Source organism: Lepisma saccharinum, unplaced genomic scaffold, assembly GCF_977018435.1.
Source record: "Lepisma saccharinum unplaced genomic scaffold, izLepSacc3.1 HAP1_SCAFFOLD_586, whole genome shotgun sequence".
NCBI classification, from domain to species: Eukaryota; Metazoa; Arthropoda; class Insecta; order Zygentoma; family Lepismatidae; genus Lepisma; species Lepisma saccharinum.
The window spans coordinates 49,520-69,545 of NW_028143259.1; the positions used below are offsets into that span (position 1 = coordinate 49,520).

Here is a 20,026-nt window from a genome sequence, read left to right on the forward strand (position 1 = left end):
GAGCATAAGACTCTAGTCGCAAAGGGAAAGTTTTCCCAAGCTACTACTCTTTGACTTTAGTTGATCTTGCATCTGTTGCTTAATGTAACGATGCAGGTGCAAGTTTGCATTGTTAAAAAAGAGTAAATCAATTCATATTGATATATGGTGGGAATGGTGGCTCTTTGGCATGCTTAACATGCTCTTGAGCGTGCCCTGTGCATTACGTGGCGAGCACAGGGCGATACAGCACCTTTGCACAGGTTGCGAGTCACGATGAGATGGAACTACGTTCCCAGTCTCTTACCGTATATCGGTACATAGACCGTCAACCAATGAGCATAAGACTCTAGTCGCAAAGGGAAAGTTTTCCCAAGCTACTACTCTTTGACTTTAGTTGATCTTGCATCTGTTGCTTAATGTAACGATGGAGGTGCAAGTTTGCATAGTTAAAAAAGAGTAAATCAATTCATATTGATATATGGTGGGAATGGTGGCTCTTTGGCATGCTTAACATGCTCTTGAGCGTGCCCTGTGCATTACGTGGCGAGCACAGGGCGATACAGCACCTTTGCACAGGTTGCGAGTCACGATGAGATGGAACTAACACCTCCGAGGACGATGGAGCTTGGCTTGAACCACGCTTGTACTTTCAGATAGATTTTTCTGTCTGGGCAGAGTTTAGGAGTTGTGTGTTTCCCAGTCTCTTACCGTACATCGGTACATAGACCGTCAACCAATGAGCATAAGACTCTAGTCGCAAAGGGAAAGTTTTCCCAAGCTACTACTCTTTGACTTTAGTTGATCTTGCATCTGTTGCTTAATGTAACGATGGAGGTGCAAGTTTGCATTGTTAAAAAAGAGTAAATCAATTCATATTGATATATGGTGGGAATGGTGGCTCTTTGGCATGCTTAACATGCTCTTGAGCGTGCCCTGTGCATTACGTGGCGAGCACAGGGCGATACAGCACCTTTGCACAGGTTGCGAGTCACGATGAGATGGAACTAACACCTCCGAGGACGATGGAGCTTGGCTTGAACCACGCTTGTACTTTCAGATAGATTTTTCTGTCTGGGCAGAGTTAAGGAGTTGTGTGTTTCCCAGTCTCTTACCGTACATCGGTACATAGACCGTCAACTAATGAGCATAAGACTCTAGTCGCAAAGGGAAAGTTTTCCCAAGCTACTACTCTTTGACTTTAGTTGATCTTGCATCTGTTGCTTAATGTAACGATGGAGGTGCAAGTTTGCATTGTTAAAAAAGAGTAAATCAATTCATATTGATATATGGTGGGAATGGTGGCTCTTTGGCATGCTTAACATGCTCTTGAGCGTGCCCTGTGCATTACGTGGCGAGCACAGGGCGATACAGCACCTTTGCACAGGCTGCGAGTCACGATGAGATGGAACTACGTTCCCAGTCTCTTACCGTATATCGGTACATAGACCGTCAACCAATGAGCATAAGACTCTAGTCGCAAAGGGAAAGTTTTCCCAAGCTACTACTCTTTGACTTTAGTTGATCTTGCATCTGTTGCTTAATGTAACGATGGAGGTGCAAGTTTGCATTGTTAAAAAAGAGTAAATCAATTCATATTGATATATGGTGGGAATGGTGGCTCTTTGGCATGCTTAACATGCTCTTGAGCGTGCGCTGTGCATTACGTGGCGAGCACAGGGCGATACAGCACCTTTGCACAGGCTGCGAGTCACGATGAGATGGAACTACTTTCCCAGTCTCTTACCGTATATCGGTACATAGACCGTCAACCAATGAGCATAAGACTCTAGTCGCAAAGGGAAAGTTTTCCCAAGCTATTACTCTTTGACTTTAGTTGATCTTGTATCTGTTGCTTAATGTAACGATGGAGGTGCAAGTTTGCATTGTTAAAAAAGAGTAAATCAATTCATATTGATATATGGTGGGAATGGTGGCTCTTTGGCATGCTTAACATGCTCTTGAGCGTGCCCTGTGCATTACGTGGCGAGCACAGGGCGATACAGCACCTTTGCACAGGTTGCGAGTCACGATGAGATGGAACTAACACCTCCGAGGACGATGGAGCTTGGCTTGAACCACGCTTGTACTTTCAGATAGATTTTTCTGTCTGGGCAGAGTTAAGGAGTTGTGTGTTTCCCAGTCTCTTACCGTACATCGGTACATAGACCGTCAACCAATGAGCATAAGACTCTAGTCGCAAAGGGAAAGTTTTCCCAAGCTACTACTCTTTGACTTTAGTTGATCTTGCATCTGTTGCTTAATATAACGATGGAGGTGCAAGTTTGCATTGTTAAAAAAGAGTAAATCAATTCATATTGATATATGGTGGGAATGGTGGCTCTTTGGCATGCTTAACATGCTCTTGAGCGTGCCCTGTGCATTACGTGGCGAGCACAGGGCGATACAGCACCTTTGCACAGGCTGCGAGTCACGATGAGATGGAACTACTTTCCCAGTCTCTTACCGTATATCGGTACATAGACCGTCAACCAATGAGCATAAGACTCTAGTCGCAAAGGGAAAGTTTTCCCAAGCTATTACTCTTTGACTTTAGTTGATCTTGCATCTGTTGCTAAACGTAACGAAAAAGGTGCAAGTTTGCATAGTTAAAAAAGAGTAAATCAATTCATATTGATATATGGTGGGAATGGTGGCTCTTTGGCATGCTTAACATGCTCTTGAGCGTGCCCTGTGTATTGAGTGGCGAGCACAGGGCGATACAGCACCTTTGCACAGGCTGCGAGTCACGATGAGATGGAACTACTTTCCCAGTCTCTTACCGTATATCGGTAAATAGACCGTCAACCAATGAGCATAAGACTCTAGTCGCAAAGGGAAAGTTTTCCCAAGCAATTACTCTTAGACTTTAGTTGATCTTGCATCTGTTGCTAAACGTAACGAAAAAGGTGCAAGTTTGCATAGTTAAAAAAGAGTAAATCAATTCATATTGATATATGGTGGGAATGGTGGCTCTTTGGCATGCTTAACATGCTCTTGAGCGTGCCCTGTGCATTACGTGGCGAGCACAGGGCGATACAGCACCTTTGCACAGGTTGCGAGTCACGATGAGATGGAACTAACACCTCCGAGGACGATGGAGCTTGGCTTGAACCACGCTTGTACTTTCAGATAGATTTTTCTGTCTGGGCAGAGTTAAGGAGTTGTGTGTTTCCCAGTCTCTTACCGTACATCGGTACATAGACCGTCAACCAATGAGCATAAGACTCTAGTCGCAAAGGGAAAGTTTTCCCAAGCTACTACTCTTTGACTTTAGTTGACCTTGGATCTGTTGCTTAATGTAACGATGGAGGTGCAAGTTTGCATTGTTAAAAAAGAGTAAATCAATTCATATTGATATATGGTGGGAATGGTGGCTCTTTGGCATGCTTAACATGCTCTTGAGCGTGCCCTGTGCATTACGTGGCGAGCACAGGGCGATACAGCACCTTTGCACAGGCTGCGAGTCACGATGAGATGGAACTACGTTCCCAGTCTCTTACCGTATATCGGTACATAGACCGTCAACCAATGAGCTTAAGACTCTAGTCGCAAAGGGAAAGTTTTCCCAAGCTACTACTCTTTGACTTTAGTTGATCTTGCATCTGTTGCTTAATGTAACGATGGAGGTGCAAGTTTGCATTGTTAAAAAAGAGTAAATCAATTCATATTGATATATGGTGGGAATGGTGGCTCTTTGGCATGCTTAACATGCTCTTGAGCGTGCGCTGTGCATTACGTGGCGAGCACAGGGCGATACAGCACCTTTGCACAGGTTGCGAGTCACGATGAGATGGAACTACGTTCCCAGTCTCTTACCGTATATCGGTACATAGACCGTCAACCAATGAGCATAAGACTCTAGTCGCAAAGGGAAAGTTTTCCCAAGCTACTACTCTTTGACTTTAGTTGATCTTGCATCTGTTGCTTAATGTAACGATGGAGGTGCAAGTTTGCATTGTTAAAAAAGAGTAAATCAATTCATATTGATATATGGTGGGAATGGTGGCTCTTTGGCATGCTTAACATGCTCTTGAGCGTGCCCTGTGCATTACGTGGCGAGCACAGGGCGATACAGCACCTTTGCACAGGTTGCGAGTCACGATGAGATGGAACTAACACCTCCGAGGACGATGGAGCTTGGCTTGAACCACGCTTGTACTTTCAGATAGATTTTTCTGTCTGGGCAGAGTTAAGGAGTTGTGTGTTTCCCAGTCTCTTACCGTACATCGGTACATAGACCGTCAACCAATGAGCATAAGACTCTAGTCGCAAAGGGAAAGTTTTCCCAAGCTACTACTCTTTGACTTTAGTTGATCTTGCATCTGTTGCTTAATGTAACGATGGAGGTGCAAGTTTGCATTGTTAAAAAAGAGTAAATCAATTCATATTGATATATGGTGGGAATGGTGGCTCTTTGGCATGCTTAACATGCTCTTGAGCGTGCCCTGTGCATTACGTGGCGAGCACAGGGCGATACAGCACCTTTGCACAGGCTGCGAGTCACGATGAGATGGAACTACTTTCCCAGTCTCTTACCGTATATCGGTACATAGACCGTCAACCAATGAGCATAAGACTCTAGTCGCAAAGGGAAAGTTTTCCCAAGCTATTACTCTTTGACTTTAGTTGATCTTGCATCTGTTGCTAAACGTAACGAAAAAGGTGCAAGTTTGCATAGTTAAAAAAGAGTAAATCAATTCATATTGATATATGGTGGGAATGGTGGCTCTTTGGCATGCTTAACATGCTCTTGAGCGTGCCCTGTGTATTGAGTGGCGAGCACAGGGCGATACAGCACCTTTGCACAGGCTGCGAGTCACGATGAGATGGAACTACTTTCCCAGTCTCTTACCGTATATCGGTAAATAGACCGTCAACCAATGAGCATAAGACTCTAGTCGCAAAGGGAAAGTTTTCCCAAGCAATTACTCTTAGACTTTAGTTGATCTTGCATCTGTTGCTAAACGTAACGAAAAAGGTGCAAGTTTGCATAGTTAAAAAAGAGTAAATCAATTCATATTGATATATGGTGGGAATGGTGGCTCTTTGGCATGCTTAACATGCTCTTGAGCGTGCCCTGTGCATTACGTGGCGAGCACAGGGCGATACAGCACCTTTGCACAGGTTGCGAGTCACGATGAGATGGAACTAACACCTCCGAGGACGATGGAGCTTGGCTTGAACCACGCTTGTACTTTCAGATAGATTTTTCTGTCTGGGCAGAGTTAAGGAGTTGTGTGTTTCCCAGTCTCTTACCGTACATCGGTACATAGACCGTCAACCAATGAGCATAAGACTCTAGTCGCAAAGGGAAAGTTTTCCCAAGCTACTACTCTTTGACTTTAGTTGACCTTGGATCTGTTGCTTAATGTAACGATGGAGGTGCAAGTTTGCATTGTTAAAAAAGAGTAAATCAATTCATATTGATATATGGTGGGAATGGTGGCTCTTTGGCATGCTTAACATGCTCTTGAGCGTGCCCTGTGCATTACGTGGCGAGCACAGGGCGATACAGCACCTTTGCACAGGCTGCGAGTCACGATGAGATGGAACTACGTTCCCAGTCTCTTACCGTATATCGGTACATAGACCGTCAACCAATGAGCTTAAGACTCTAGTCGCAAAGGGAAAGTTTTCCCAAGCTACTACTCTTTGACTTTAGTTGATCTTGCATCTGTTGCTTAATGTAACGATGGAGGTGCAAGTTTGCATTGTTAAAAAAGAGTAAATCAATTCATATTGATATATGGTGGGAATGGTGGCTCTTTGGCATGCTTAACATGCTCTTGAGCGTGCGCTGTGCATTACGTGGCGAGCACAGGGCGATACAGCACCTTTGCACAGGTTGCGAGTCACGATGAGATGGAACTACGTTCCCAGTCTCTTACCGTATATCGGTACATAGACCGTCAACCAATGAGCATAAGACTCTAGTCGCAAAGGGAAAGTTTTCCCAAGCTACTACTCTTTGACTTTAGTTGATCTTGCATCTGTTGCTTAATGTAACGATGGAGGTGCAAGTTTGCATTGTTAAAAAAGAGTAAATCAATTCATATTGATATATGGTGGGAATGGTGGCTCTTTGGCATGCTTAACATGCTCTTGAGCGTGCCCTGTGCATTACGTGGCGAGCACAGGGCGATACAGCACCTTTGCACAGGTTGCGAGTCACGATGAGATGGAACTAACACCTCCGAGGACGATGGAGCTTGGCTTGAACCACGCTTGTACTTTCAGATAGATTTTTCTGTCTGGGCAGAGTTAAGGAGTTGTGTGTTTCCCAGTCTCTTACCGTACATCGGTACATAGACCGTCAACCAATGAGCATAAGACTCTAGTCGCAAAGGGAAAGTTTTCCCAAGCTACTACTCTTTGACTTTAGTTGATCTTGCATCTGTTGCTTAATGTAACGATGGAGGTGCAAGTTTGCATTGTTAAAAAAGAGTAAATCAATTCATATTGATATATGGTGGGAATGGTGGCTCTTTGGCATGCTTAACATGCTCTTGAGCGTGCCCTGTGCATTACGTGGCGAGCACAGGGCGATACAGCACCTTTGCACAGGCTGCGAGTCACGATGAGATGGAACTACTTTCCCAGTCTCTTACCGTATATCGGTACATAGACCGTCAACCAATGAGCATAAGACTCTAGTCGCAAAGGGAAAGTTTTCCCAAGCTATTACTCTTTGACTTTAGTTGATCTTGCATCTGTTGCTAAACGTAACGAAAAAGGTGCAAGTTTGCATAGTTAAAAAAGAGTAAATCAATTCATATTGATATATGGTGGGAATGGTGGCTCTTTGGCATGCTTAACATGCTCTTGAGCGTGCCCTGTGTATTGAGTGGCGAGCACAGGGCGATACAGCACCTTTGCACAGGCTGCGAGTCACGATGAGATGGAACTACTTTCCCAGTCTCTTACCGTATATCGGTAAATAGACCGTCAACCAATGAGCATAAGACTCTAGTCGCAAAGGGAAAGTTTTCCCAAGCAATTACTCTTAGACTTTAGTTGATCTTGCATCTGTTGCTAAACGTAACGAAAAAGGTGCAAGTTTGCATAGTTAAAAAAGAGTAAATCAATTCATATTGATATATGGTGGGAATGGTGGCTCTTTGGCATGCTTAACATGCTCTTGAGCGTGCCCTGTGCATTACGTGGCGAGCACAGGGCGATACAGCACCTTTGCACAGGTTGCGAGTCACGATGAGATGGAACTAACACCTCCGAGGACGATGGAGCTTGGCTTGAACCACGCTTGTACTTTCAGATAGATTTTTCTGTCTGGGCAGAGTTAAGGAGTTGTGTGTTTCCCAGTCTCTTACCGTACATCGGTACATAGACCGTCAACCAATGAGCATAAGACTCTAGTCGCAAAGGGAAAGTTTTCCCAAGCTACTACTCTTTGACTTTAGTTGACCTTGGATCTGTTGCTTAATGTAACGATGGAGGTGCAAGTTTGCATTGTTAAAAAAGAGTAAATCAATTCATATTGATATATGGTGGGAATGGTGGCTCTTTGGCATGCTTAACATGCTCTTGAGCGTGCCCTGTGCATTACGTGGCGAGCACAGGGCGATACAGCACCTTTGCACAGGCTGCGAGTCACGATGAGATGGAACTACGTTCCCAGTCTCTTACCGTATATCGGTACATAGACCGTCAACCAATGAGCTTAAGACTCTAGTCGCAAAGGGAAAGTTTTCCCAAGCTACTACTCTTTGACTTTAGTTGATCTTGCATCTGTTGCTTAATGTAACGATGGAGGTGCAAGTTTGCATTGTTAAAAAAGAGTAAATCAATTCATATTGATATATGGTGGAAATGGTGGCTCTTTGGCATGCTTAACATGCTCTTGAGCGAGCCCTGTGCATTACGTGGCGAGCACAGGGCGATACAGCACCTTTGCACAGGCTGCGAGTCACGATGAGATGGAACTACTTTCCCAGTCTCTTACCGTATATCGGTACATAGACCGTCAACCAATGAGCATAAGACTCTAGTCGCAAAGGGAAAGTTTTCCCAAGCTATTGCTCTTTGACTTTAGTTGATCTTGCATCTGTTGCTAAACGTAACGAAAAAGGTGCAAGTTTGCATAGTTAAAAAAGAGTAAATCAATTCATATTGATATATGGTGGGAATGGTGGCTCTTTGGCATGCTTAACATGCTCTTGAGCGTGCCCTGTGTATTGAGTGGCGAGCACAGGGCGATACAGCACCTTTGCACAGGCTGCGAGTCACGATGAGATGGAACTACTTTCCCAGTCTCTTACCGTATATCGGTAAATAGACCGTCAACCAATGAGCATAAGACTCTAGTCGCAAAGGGAAAGTTTTCCCAAGCAATTACTCTTAGACTTTAGTTGATCTTGCATCTGTTGCTAAACGTAACGAAAAAGGTGCAAGTTTGCATAGTTAAAAAAGAGTAAATGAATTCATATTGACGTATGGTGGGAATGGTGGCTCCTGTGTATGCTTGACATGCTCTTGAGCGTGCCCTGTGCATTACGTGGCGAGCACAGGGCAATATAGCAAGCTTGTCCCACTTGCGAGTCACGTTGAGGTGCATGGACCTCTGTTCAGGCATCGAGCTTAAGGCTCTAGTCTAATTCGAACCCAACTGTTCACCCGCCACGCAAGCAAACGGGGAGGTAGGTATACCAATCGGTATCAATGCCTTCACTGTCGGTCAACCGCCGTTTGCAATTTCGTGGATGGAGTAGGGATCATCCTTTCGGATGAGACCCGAAGCGAACGTTAGCTATGCGTTCAAAGGCAACCCCACTCACGTGGGATGTTGGGGTTGGAATTGTTTTCCGAAAAGCATTGCTGTATTCATAGTTTTCGGAAAATTCACGGCACCCATCTTTGTTTCTGCGCCGTGTACGAGTAAGTGACAGAGCCGCGCAAGCGGGAAGGTAGCCTTCCTTGGAAGACTGGTTGAACCTGAACCAAGTTTGTTGCTACTAACTTGTCAGCCCTCGTACACGGTGGTTCGCCTCCGACACGTGACGTAACCGTTTGTGCTCTTCCGAACGCATGTAGGTTGAGCATCAGACACCTTGAATTGACTTACCCACCCTAGTGGGGAAGCTTAGCTTACCTCGGGAACTCCGGCTCATCCGAACAACTCTAGGATGAAGCTTGCACCGAGGTTAAGCATGGCATGTCAAATTAAGGTGCCTCTCAAGCGGATAACTTGCCTACCTCTGTTCTTCCGAACGTCTCTAGGCTGAGCACTCTGAGGGAAAGCAAGCTAAAACGTCAACCGTCGGAAGCCGAGCGAGTTAAGAGAACCGGTCCTGCGGGAGCACTTGCCCACCTCGGGAACTCCGGCTCATCCGAACGAATGTAGGATGAAGCCTGCACCGAGTTAAAGCAATTCATTTTGTCAGCCCTCGCTGCCGAGAAGTGACGAGACGTCAATCGCCGGCGATCCTGCCTACCTCGGGAACTCCGGCTCATCCTAAAAGAAACTAGGTTGAAGCCTGCACCGTGGGAAAGCAAGGAACTCCGACGTTTTGACGGTAACTCGCCCACCTCCTCTCTTCCAAACGACTCTAGGTAGAGAGGGGGTGGGATAGTGAGCTACTTTTTCACATTTCGGTTAGCGGGAAGTGACACAAGGTACCCGACCTGTGTTCGCTTGCCTACCTTGGGAACTCCGGTTCATCCGAACGACTCTAGAATGAAACCTGCACCAAGGGAAAGCAAGCTAGCTCTCTCTTTTCTCTCCCGGTGACGGCGATGCCTTCTCCGGTTTGCGTTGCATCGTTTCTGAAGTTGACCCGTCCGTTCTGCTCACTTGGGGAACTCCGGCTCGACCGAACGACTCTAAGTCGAAGCCTGCACCTAAGGAAAGCAGCGTACGTGCCAGCCTCCGTGGCGAGACAACCTAAACCCGAAGGTTCCCGAGAACTTGGTACGGGTGTCCGTCGAAGCGTGCGTTCTCCGGAGCGCCGTCTTGAGTGGCTGCCTGTTGCCGTACAGGCACGGCTGTTCGCTGGAACAGAACCAGAACGCGGGCACGGTGCCAATCGAAGAAGTCGGTTCGCCGTTCCCGCGCGCAAACGAACGTCTCGAAGTTTCCAGCTTTAAATAAAGTGGAACTACGTAGACCTCTAACCGAAGTAGTGGGAGTAGTGTAATTATGTTTTCTGGAAAGCGGTGTAACCTGTCGTTCTTCAAGCGTCAGTGTTGCGTTGCCTAAGTTAGTGGCGAGCCGCTTTCCTCGCTTAAAACATGGCACTCTGCCTCGCGCGAGTGCTGCATACGCACCGTATGCACCGTACCCTGGTTGATCCTGCCAGTAGTCATATGCTCGTCTCAAAGCCTAAGCCATGCATGTCTCAGTACAGACTTTACCAAAGTGAAACCGCGAATGGCTCATTACATCAGTTATGGTTCCTTAGATCGTACGCATCCTACTTGGATACCTGTGGCAATTCCAGAGCTAATACATGCTCACGGTGTCTCCGGCCGGGCAACCGGACGGGGTGCCGTTACCATTCAAAAGACCAAACGGTCCGCTTCTGCGGGCCGACTCATTTGGTGACTCTAAGTAACCTCTAGGCAGATCGCACGGTCAAGCACCGGCGACGCATCTATCAAATGTCTGCCTCATCACACTGTGGATGGTGGGTTATTGGCCCACCATGGTGATTACGGGTAACGGGGAATCAGGGTTCGATTCCGGAGAGGGAGCCTGAGAAACGGCTACCACATCTATGGAAGGCAGCAGGCACGCAAATTACCCACTCCCGGCACGGGGAGGTAGTGACGAAAAATAACGATGCGGGACTCATCCGAGGCCCCGTAATCGGAATGGATCCACCCTAAACAGTTGGGTGAACCTATCGGAGTGCAAGTCTGGTGCCAGCAGACGCGGTAAGTCCAGCTCCGATAGCGTATATTAAAGTTGCTGCGGTTAAAAAGCTCGTAGTTGGATCTGGGTCTCGGGCGGTCGGTTCGCCGTCAGGCGTTCAACTGGCCGTACCGGACGTCTTCTCGGTTTCCCCGGTCTGCTCTTCACCGAGTGGACCGGGGGATTCCGGGACGTTTACTTTGAACAAATTAAAGTGCTCAAAGCAGGCTATTCGCCTGGATGCTCCTTGCATGGAATAATGGAACAGGACCTCGGTTCTCTCTGTTGGTTTTCGAACCAGAGGTAATGATTAAAAGGGATTGACGGGGGCATTAGTATTGCGAGGGGAGAGGTGAAATTCTAGGATCCTCGCAAGACTACCTACAGCGAAAGCATTTGCCAAGAATGTCTTCATTAATCAAGAACGAAAGTTGGAGGTTCGAAGGCGATTAGATACCGCCCTAGTTCTAACCATAAACGATGCCATCCAGCGATGCGCAAGGTTCAAGAACACCGTGCGCGCAGCCCCCGGGAAACCTGAGATTTCGGGTTCCGGGGGGAGTATGGTTGCAAAGCTGAAACTTAAAGGAATTGACGGAAGGGCACCACAAGGCGTGGGACGTGCGGCTCAACTTGACTCAACACGGCAAACTTACCAGGCCCGGACACCGCAAGGATTGACAGATTGAGAGCTCTCTCGTGATTCGGTGGATGGTGGTGCATGGCCGATTTTAGTTGGTGGAGCGATTTGTCTGCTTGATTGCGATAACGAACGAGACTCCTGCCTATTAACTAGGCGTCGGGGTATGTGTTCCCCCGGCGCATCAAACCTCTTCTTAGAGAGACCGGTTGTCGCAAGCAGCAAGAGTGGGAGCTAAATCAGGTCAGTGATGCCCTTCGATGCCCTGGGCCGCACGCGCGTCACACTGAAGGAGACAACGCGTCTTCCCCTGCCGAGAGGTACGGGTAACCGCTGAACCTCCTTCGTGATAGGGACCGGGGATTGCAATTATTCCCCGCGAACGAGGAATGCCCAGTAAGCGCGAGTCATCAGCTCGCGTTGATCGAGTCCCTGCCCTTTGTGCACACCGCCCGTCGATGCATCCGATCGAGTGATACGGTGAGGCCTTTGGACCGGCGCCCTGCGGGGGTTCCACCTTCCGCAGGAACCGTCGGGAAGACGGCCGAACCTGGTCACTTAGAGGAAGCAAAAGTCGTAACAAGGTTTGGGTAGGAGAACCTGCCCAAGGATCATTACCGTACGGTATATCCGCTTCTTCACCTTGTCTTCCATCCGCGAGTGCGTCGAAGGGGGACTCAGACTCCCGGAGCCTGCGGATGGTACGTAGTTGGTTTTTGAAGGGTCAAGAATCGGTCCTCGGCCCCCAACGGGGGCATTCCCCCTCGCAGGGAATGCCTGGCTGAGCGGGTGTGCGGAGTAAGGCGATTCCCCCTTCGCTCCACTACGTTTGTTTCTAAGGAGGGCTCCTCCGGAGCCCTTCGCCGGAAGTTCAGACCCCGGTTTCGACCGGGGGAGAACTCCCTAACCGGCATGTGTGGCCAGCCGGGGCTTCCGGCAGGTGGCGGATCGCTGGACTTGGGGTTTTGTGGGTACCCCAATGTCGGTACCCCATCACCCAGCCGACCACTTGGAGCAATGTACATGACCGGCATTCGTGCGGCCCTACTATGAATTTTGAATGAATGGTTGTCTTTTGCAGTTACGTTGAACCTAACTGTAGAGCAAATTAAAGAAAGCACGTTGAGAATGAAAAAGTTGCCGGCAGACATGCCATGCATGCATTCTCCCACATCTTTTACCTTTGACGGTAATCTGTGGAGCAAAACCCCAATAGAAAGTCAAGCTGGGAAGAAAACAGAGAAGCAGATTTGTGTCCCTGCCACATTGCCTTGCTTGTACAAGTTTCTTGGGAAGCTTTATTCTCCCAGAAATTTTTTTGCCTTTGACGGTAATCTGTGGAGCAAAAGCCGAATAGAAAGTCAAGCTGGGAAGAAAACAGAGGAGTGTGATATTGTGTCAATGCCACATTGCCATGCTTGTACAAGTTTCTTGGGAAGTTTTATTCTCCCAGAAATTTTTTTGCCTTTGACGGTAATCTGTGGAGCAAAAGCCGAATAGAAAGTCAAGCTGGGAAGAAAACAGAGGAGTGTGATATTGTGTCAATGCCACATTGCCATGCTTGTACAAGTTTCTTGGGAAGTTTTATTCTCCCAGAAATTTTTTTGCCTTTGACGGTAATCTGTGGAGCAAAAGCCGAATAGAAAGTCAAGCTGGGAAGAAAACAGAGGAGTGTGATATTGTGTCAATGCCACATTGCCATGCTTGTACAAGTTTCTTGGGAAGTTTTATTCTCCCAGAAATTTTTTTGCCTTTGACGGTAATCTGTGGAGCAAAAGCCGAATAGAAAGTCAAGCTGGGAAGAAAACAGAGGAGTGTGATATTGTGTCAATGCCACATTGCCATGCTTGTACAAGTTTCTTGGGAAGTTTTATTCTCCCAGAAATTTTTTTGCCTTTGACGGTAATCTGTGGAGCAAAAGCCGAATAGAAAGTCAAGCTGGGAAGAAAACAGAGGAGTGTGATATTGTGTCAATGCCACATTGCCATGCTTGTACAAGTTTCTTGGGAAGCTTTATTCTCCCAGAAATTTTTTGCCTTTGACGGTAAACTGTGGAGCAAAAGCCGAATAGAAAGTCAAGCTGGGAAGAAAACAGAGGAGTGTGATATTGTGTCAATGCCACATTGCCATGCTTGTACAAGTTTCTTGGGAAGCTTTATTCTCCCAGAAATTTTTTGCCTTTGACGGTAATCTGTGGAGCAAAAGCCGAATAGAAAGTCAAGCTGGGAAGAAAACAGAGGAGTGTGATATTGTGTCAATGCCACATTGCCATGCTTGTACAAGTTTCTTGGGAAGCTTTATTCTCCCAGAAATTTTTTGCCTTTGACGGTAATCTGTGGAGCAAAAGCCGAATAGAAAGTCAAGCTGGGAAGAAAACAGAGGAGTGTGATATTGTGTCAATGCCACATTGCCATGCTTGTACAAGTTTCTTGGGAAGCTTTATTCTCCCAGAAATTTTTTGCCTTTGACGGTAATCTGTGGAGCAAAAGCCGAATAGAAAGTCAAGCTGGGAAGAAAACAGAGGAGTGTGATATTGTGTCAATGCCACATTGCCATGCTTGTACAAGTTTCTTGGGAAGTTTTATTCTCCCAGAAATTTTTTGCCTTTGACGGTAATCTGTGGAGCAAAAGCCGAATAGAAAGTCAAGCTGGGAAGAAAACAGAGGAGTGTGATATTGTGTCAATGCCACATTGCCATGCTTGTACAAGTTTCTTGGGAAGCTTTATTCTCCCAGAAATTTTTTTGCCTTTGACGGTAATCTGTGGAGCAAAAGCCGAATGGAAAGTCAAGCTGGGAAGAAAACAGAGGAGTGTGATATTGTGTCAATGCCACATTGCCTTGCTTGTACAAGTTTCTTGGGAAGCTTTATTCTCCCAGAAATTTTTTTGCCTTTGACGGTAATCTCTGGAGCAAAAACCGAATAGAATTGTGTAGGTCAATTACAGTCTTGCACAAGTGCGGGCAGAGATGTTTGTCTTTTGCAGTTAGGTGTAACCTAGCTGTAGAGTAACTTAAAGAAAGCACGTGGAGAATGAAAAAAAGATGCCGGGAAAACTTGCCATGCATGTCCTTCCGGCCGGCGCTTGCGTCGGCCAGACTATAATTGGCCGGCACTTTCAAAGTTGCACGTTAACAGGGGTAGGTGAGACTCGACCTTTAAAGGTATCGCCCCGCTAAAACATGCACCCGAACCCCGTCTCGAGGCCTTGGAGACGGGGGGGTAGGTATCATCCGGGGAGGCTCGCGAGGGCGCTTCCCGATGAACAGACACATCATTCCGCCGAAGTGCGACCTGTCGCACTTCAGCAAACCAGAAACAACCCCAGGCGGGGGATCACTTGGCTCGTGGGTCGATGAAGAACGCAGCTAGCTGCGAGTCAATTTGCGATCTGCAAAACAGAGAGCATCGACGGTTTCGAATGCACATTGCGGCCCGGGTCTTTACCTGGGTCGGTCCTGGTTGAGTGTCGGAAGTTTCTAAATGACACATGTGCTCTTGCGAGCACAGCGCGTGTAACAGCACGCCACGAAAGTCTCGCGGCCGCCTCTCTCAGCGAGGTAAGAGCGGTCGCGAGGTCGAATCCGAAACAGGATCATTAGGAGTCGGCCTTGAGGTCGTCTTCTCGGAGGACTCCATTCTAGTACAAGAAGTGGAAAGACCGGTCTACGGATCCGGGCGTGCGTGGAAGGGGCCTCGAAGGAGCGGGGTCATCCCGGAGCAGTCCGTATCCGTATCCCGGAAGCAGCTTTCCGAGCATTCAGGGGCGAGCAACTTTCAGAGATGGTTGTCTTTTGCAGTTAGGTTGAACCTAGCTGTAGAGCAAATTGAATAAAGTATGTGGATAATGAAAAAGGCTATGCATGTCCGGCCGGCACATTTGCCGGCCCGACTATAGTTGCTCGCCGGTGATCGGGATGTAGGCTTCTTCGGACATTGTGGCTGGACCACTCTGATGCTCGGAAGGTTAAATTTCCAAAGTTTGGAATTACGTGGAGTGGGAGAGCCGGCCGGACGACTCAGTTTCGTCCGGGCGGGTGCCTCGCGTTGAACGCAGGGTAAGTTTCCAACAGTCGTCTACGGACGCGTGGAAGAGCCTGTCTCTTCGGTTCGCGCGGAAGGAGAGCTCGGTCAAGATTAGAGGTTTCCGCCGAACTCGAGAGCCGCCTTACCGTCTAGATAGGAGGACCTGCGTTGGGCGACGAGGAAGATCCCTCGGACCTCCTAGGAAACCGCAATGTAAAGTTAGCACCCGACCTCGACTCAGGGTTGACCACCCGCACGATTTAAGCATATCAATATGCGGAGGAAAAGAAAATAACAATGATTCCCTCGGTAGCCGCGAGCGAAAAGGGAGAAGCCCGCCACCCAAGCCTCCGGCACGGTTATCCGAGCCGGTGGGCGATTTGGTGGAAGGGAACGTCCGTAAATCCCGCTCGGCGGGAGGTTCTAAGTGTAACTTGAAAGGACCAACATCCCACAGAGGGTGCTAGGCCCGTGCGAACCTCCGTCTTGCCGAGTCGGGCTGGGCGCTTTCCCAAGGATTCGGGATGCTCTGGAATGCATCCCTAAGTGGGAGGTAGATTCCTCCTAAGGCTAAATATCACCACGAGACCGATAGCGAACAAGTACCGCGAGGGAAAGTTGAAAAGAACTTTGAAGAGAGAGTTCAATAGTACGTGAAACCGCCTGGGGGTCAAACGGATGGAGCTCGAGAGTTCGATGGGGGAAGGTGATTCAAGGGTTAAGGACTAAGTCTCCGGCCCCCTAGCGGGGTTGTCCCCTTCCTTAGGGACATCCCGTCTGCGAGGGTGCGTCCGGGACGGTCCCCCTTCATTCCGCGCCCGGTAGGGCACCGCGGCTCGTTGGGATCCGTCCTAAGGGCCTGGGGTGGAGCTCTCTGGCTCGTCCGGAGAACCCCCGGTGACCCGGACGGAACCCGACGGCTCATGGGCAGGCCTGGGGATCCGCCGCCGTTTTTAGGCGGAAGGCGTAGAGGTCGCAGCTCGCTGTGGCGTGCCTGGCAGTGTCCCCCCGTCCCCCGCTCGTTCGGGGGGTTCGCGGGGGGCGTACTGTGAGCCCCGGGCCCGTGCGGTGGTCAACGAGTGGCCCATCCGACCCGTCTTGAAACACGGACCAAGGAGTCTAGCGCGTGGGCGAGTCTAAGGGAATCACTAAACCCGAAGGCGCAGTCAAAGCGACTGGGACGATCGAGGTGACCCGGAGTCGCTCAACGAAGGGCCCTCGCGCAGTCCCGGGGCGATCCCCCACCTCCGGGTGCGGGGATCGTACCTATGAGCCCACTCGCTGGGACCCGAAAGATGGTGAACTATGCTCGGCCAGGACGAATCCAGGGGAAACCCTGGTGGAAGTCCGAACCGCCTCTGACGTGCAAATCGACCGTCTGAGCTAAGCATAGTGGCGAAAGGCCAATCGAACCGTCTAGTAGCTGGTTCCCTCCGAAGTGTCCCTCAGGACAGCTGGCGCTCGCAAGGGGGGTCCATCCCGGTAAAGCGAATGACCGGGGGCCTCGGGGCCGAAACGGCCTCGACCCACTCTCAAACTCTGAACGGGATGGATGTCCCGCTTGCCCATAGGGCGAAGCGGGGCGTTCTTGGACCCGAGTGCTCAGTGGGCCGCTCCTGGTAAGCAGGACTGGCGCTGTGGGATGAACCAAACGCCGGGTTAAGGCGCCTGAATCGACGCTGCTCAAACCATGAAAGGCGTCGGTTGCTCAAGACAGCAGGGCGGTGGCCATGGAAGTCGGCATCCGCTAAGGAGTGTGTAACGACTCACCTGCCGAAGCAACCGGCCCTGAAAATGGATGGCAATCGAGCGTCGTGCCTATACCCGGCCGCCGCCGCAATGCTCCATGCATAGTCAACTATGTAAGAATGACGCGGCGGTGAGTAGGAGGGCGCGGCGGTGAGCGTGGAAGGGTCTGGGCGCGAGCCTGCCTGGAGCCGCCGTCGTTGCAGATCTTGGTGGTAGTAGCAAATAATCTGATGAGACCTCGCTGAGGTCAGACGTGGAGAAGGGTTCCGCCTCAACAGCAGTTGCAGGCGGGTGAGCCGGTCCTTAGACCGCGGAAAACTCCCACCGATGCGTCGGGTCAGTTTCGCGCTGCCACCGGGTGAGGTGTAGTGGTTAGCGCGAGGCGCCGGCGTCTCGGCCGCGGTCGAAAGGGAAGTGGGGTATCCAGCCCTCCGCCGCGTCTCGGGACCGGGAGTGCGTCGCGGGTTCCCTCGAAGTCCGTAAGTCCAGGTAACTGGTGGCACCAGGAGAATCCGTCGGGTCCCGGGGGCAGAGTTGTCTGTTCTGTCAGAGCGATCCCCTACGCTCCCCGGAATCTTCCCAGAAGGAGAAGGGGACACTGGGGAAAGCTAAGAGAACCGTAGTTGGGTGCGGTTTCCCCGGGTGCCCGTCGGACCTTGAAAATCTTGGTGGGAACAGCGCAGCAGAGTCCCGAGGCCTGGCCGTACCCGAATCCGCATCTGGCCTCCGAGGTAAAGAGCCTCTTGACGATAGACTAATGTGGGTAAGGGAAGTCGGCAATCTGGATCCGTACCTTCGGAACAAGGATTGGCTCTGGGGACCGGGGCCGGTCGGGGCCCGGGGGGCCACCGCGGGTTCGGTCCGGCGTGGGTCTTGGCGAGGGACATCCTTCCGGGGTTGTTCCAAGCTTGGACCGCGCGTCGGACTTCCGCGAGCGTCCCTGGGCTCTCTGAGGGGAACGCACCTAACCCCTGGGCCCCCTCGGGGGCGCTGGGGGGAACGTGCCTCCCCTCGAGTCGGCCGCCGACGAACGGTCGACTCAGAACCGGCACGGACCAGGGGAATCCGACTGTTTAATTAAAACAAAGCATCTCGACAGCCTGGAAGGGTGTTGACGGGATGTGATTTCTGCCCAGTGCTCTGAATGTCGCGCTGAAGAAATTCAGGGAAGCGCGGGTAAACGGCGGGAGTAACTATGACTCTCTTAAGGTAGCCAAATGCCTCGTCATCCAATTAGTGACGCGCATGAATGGATTAACGAGATTCCCTCTGTCCCTACCTACTGTCTAGCGAAACCACAGCCAAGGGAACGGGCTTGGAGAATGTCAGCGGGGAAAGAAGACCCTGTTGAGCTTGACTCTAGTCTGCCGCTGTCGGGAGACGTGACGAGGTGTAGCATAAGTGGGAGGGCTCCTTCGGGTGCCCGCCGGTGAAATACCACTACTCTCACGGTTTCCCGACTCACCCGGTTGGGCGGGACGCGGGCGTCGGGGCTCCGGCTTCGTCGCACGCCGTTCATGAACCAAGGCCCCTGCTACTGGCCGGCCGGACCGGACTCCCGGTCCGTGCCGGACAGGGGGCCGACCCGATCCGGGGACAACGGCAGGTGGGGAGTTCGTCTGGGGCGGAACATCTGTCAAAGGATAACGCAGGTGTCCTAAGGGCGGCTCACCGAGGCCAGAAACCTCGGGTAGAGCGAAAGGGCAAAAGCCGCCCTGATCCGCACCCTCAGTACGGGTGGGACCCGGGAAACCGGGGCCTATCGATCCTCCCCGTCCGAAGGATCTTCGGCGGGAGGTGACAGAAAAGTTACCACAGGGATAACTGGCTCGTGGCCGCCAAGCGTTCATAGCGACGCGGCTTTTTGATCCTTCGATGTCGGCTCTTCTTACCGTGGGGACGCAGCGCTCCCCGAGCGTATGATTGTTCACCAACCAACAAGGAACGTGAGCTGGGTTTAGACCGTCGTGAGACAGGTTAGTTTTATCCTCCTGGCGTTTAGAACGCGGCCAAGGTAATCCTGGTTAGTACGAGAGGAACCCCAGGTTCGGACCAATGGTACCGCGCCGGTTCGATCGAACCTTGGTGCGAAGCTACGTCCGACGGCTGAAGCCTGAACGCCTCTAAGGCCGAAGCCGTGCCCGGAGCTGCGTGACCGTGGGTCCCTGCACTCTGAAAGGCAGAACCACCAACGCTGGACCCCCTCACGGGGGACCGGTAAGGCGGGGAGTCACCAACCACCCCCCCCCCAACCCGGGGGGTGAGGCTCCCCGCGAGTAGTGCCATCGAGACTCCGCCCACTTGCCCCACTGACCGAGGTCTTTGGGATTCTAGATGGGGATTCACGGGGTAATCAAGCACTCGGAAGTTGGGACCCTTGAACCACTCGTAGACGACTTGAGTATCTGGCGGGGCGTCGTGAGCGGTGAAGCCTCCGTACGGTGGCGACCCGTTGAAAGGCAGCCCTCGCTTGCAGGTTCGTGCTGTCGGCTGCACGGCACCTGAAACAACTCCTATTCTCTTTCAGGAGGTCCCTCCGGGACCTTCGCCGGGAGTCCAGACCCCAGTTTCGACCGGGGGAGGACACCCGAACCGGAAGCCGGCACCTTAACCGGTTGCTGGCAACCGGGGCTTCCAGCAGGTGGCGGATCGCTGGACTTTGGGGTTTCTACCCAGCCGACCAAACAAGAAGAAGAAGGACCTCCCAGTTTAGCCTGGGAGGCAACAACTTGACTCCAAGCCAAGTTGCGAATGAAAAATGTT

The 20,026-nt window shown here is 50.4% G+C and overlaps 3 non-coding genes across 3 annotated transcripts; all 3 read left to right on the top strand.

The window, feature by feature from the left end:
- The first annotated feature begins 10,275 nt into the window (after window positions 1-10,275).
- Window positions 10,276-12,106, top strand: LOC145983047 (small subunit ribosomal RNA). The gene has a single exon (XR_014441218.1). It is a non-coding gene; the product is annotated as a small subunit ribosomal RNA (ribosomal RNA).
- A 2,702-nt stretch (window positions 12,107-14,808) lies between these two features.
- LOC145983046 (5.8S ribosomal RNA) lies at window positions 14,809-14,960 on the top strand. Its single transcript, XR_014441217.1, has one exon. It is a non-coding gene; the product is annotated as a 5.8S ribosomal RNA (ribosomal RNA).
- A 781-nt stretch (window positions 14,961-15,741) lies between these two features.
- LOC145983048 (large subunit ribosomal RNA) lies at window positions 15,742-19,745 on the top strand. The gene has a single exon (XR_014441219.1). It is a non-coding gene; the product is annotated as a large subunit ribosomal RNA (ribosomal RNA).
- Window positions 19,746-20,026: the final 281 nt, after the last annotated feature.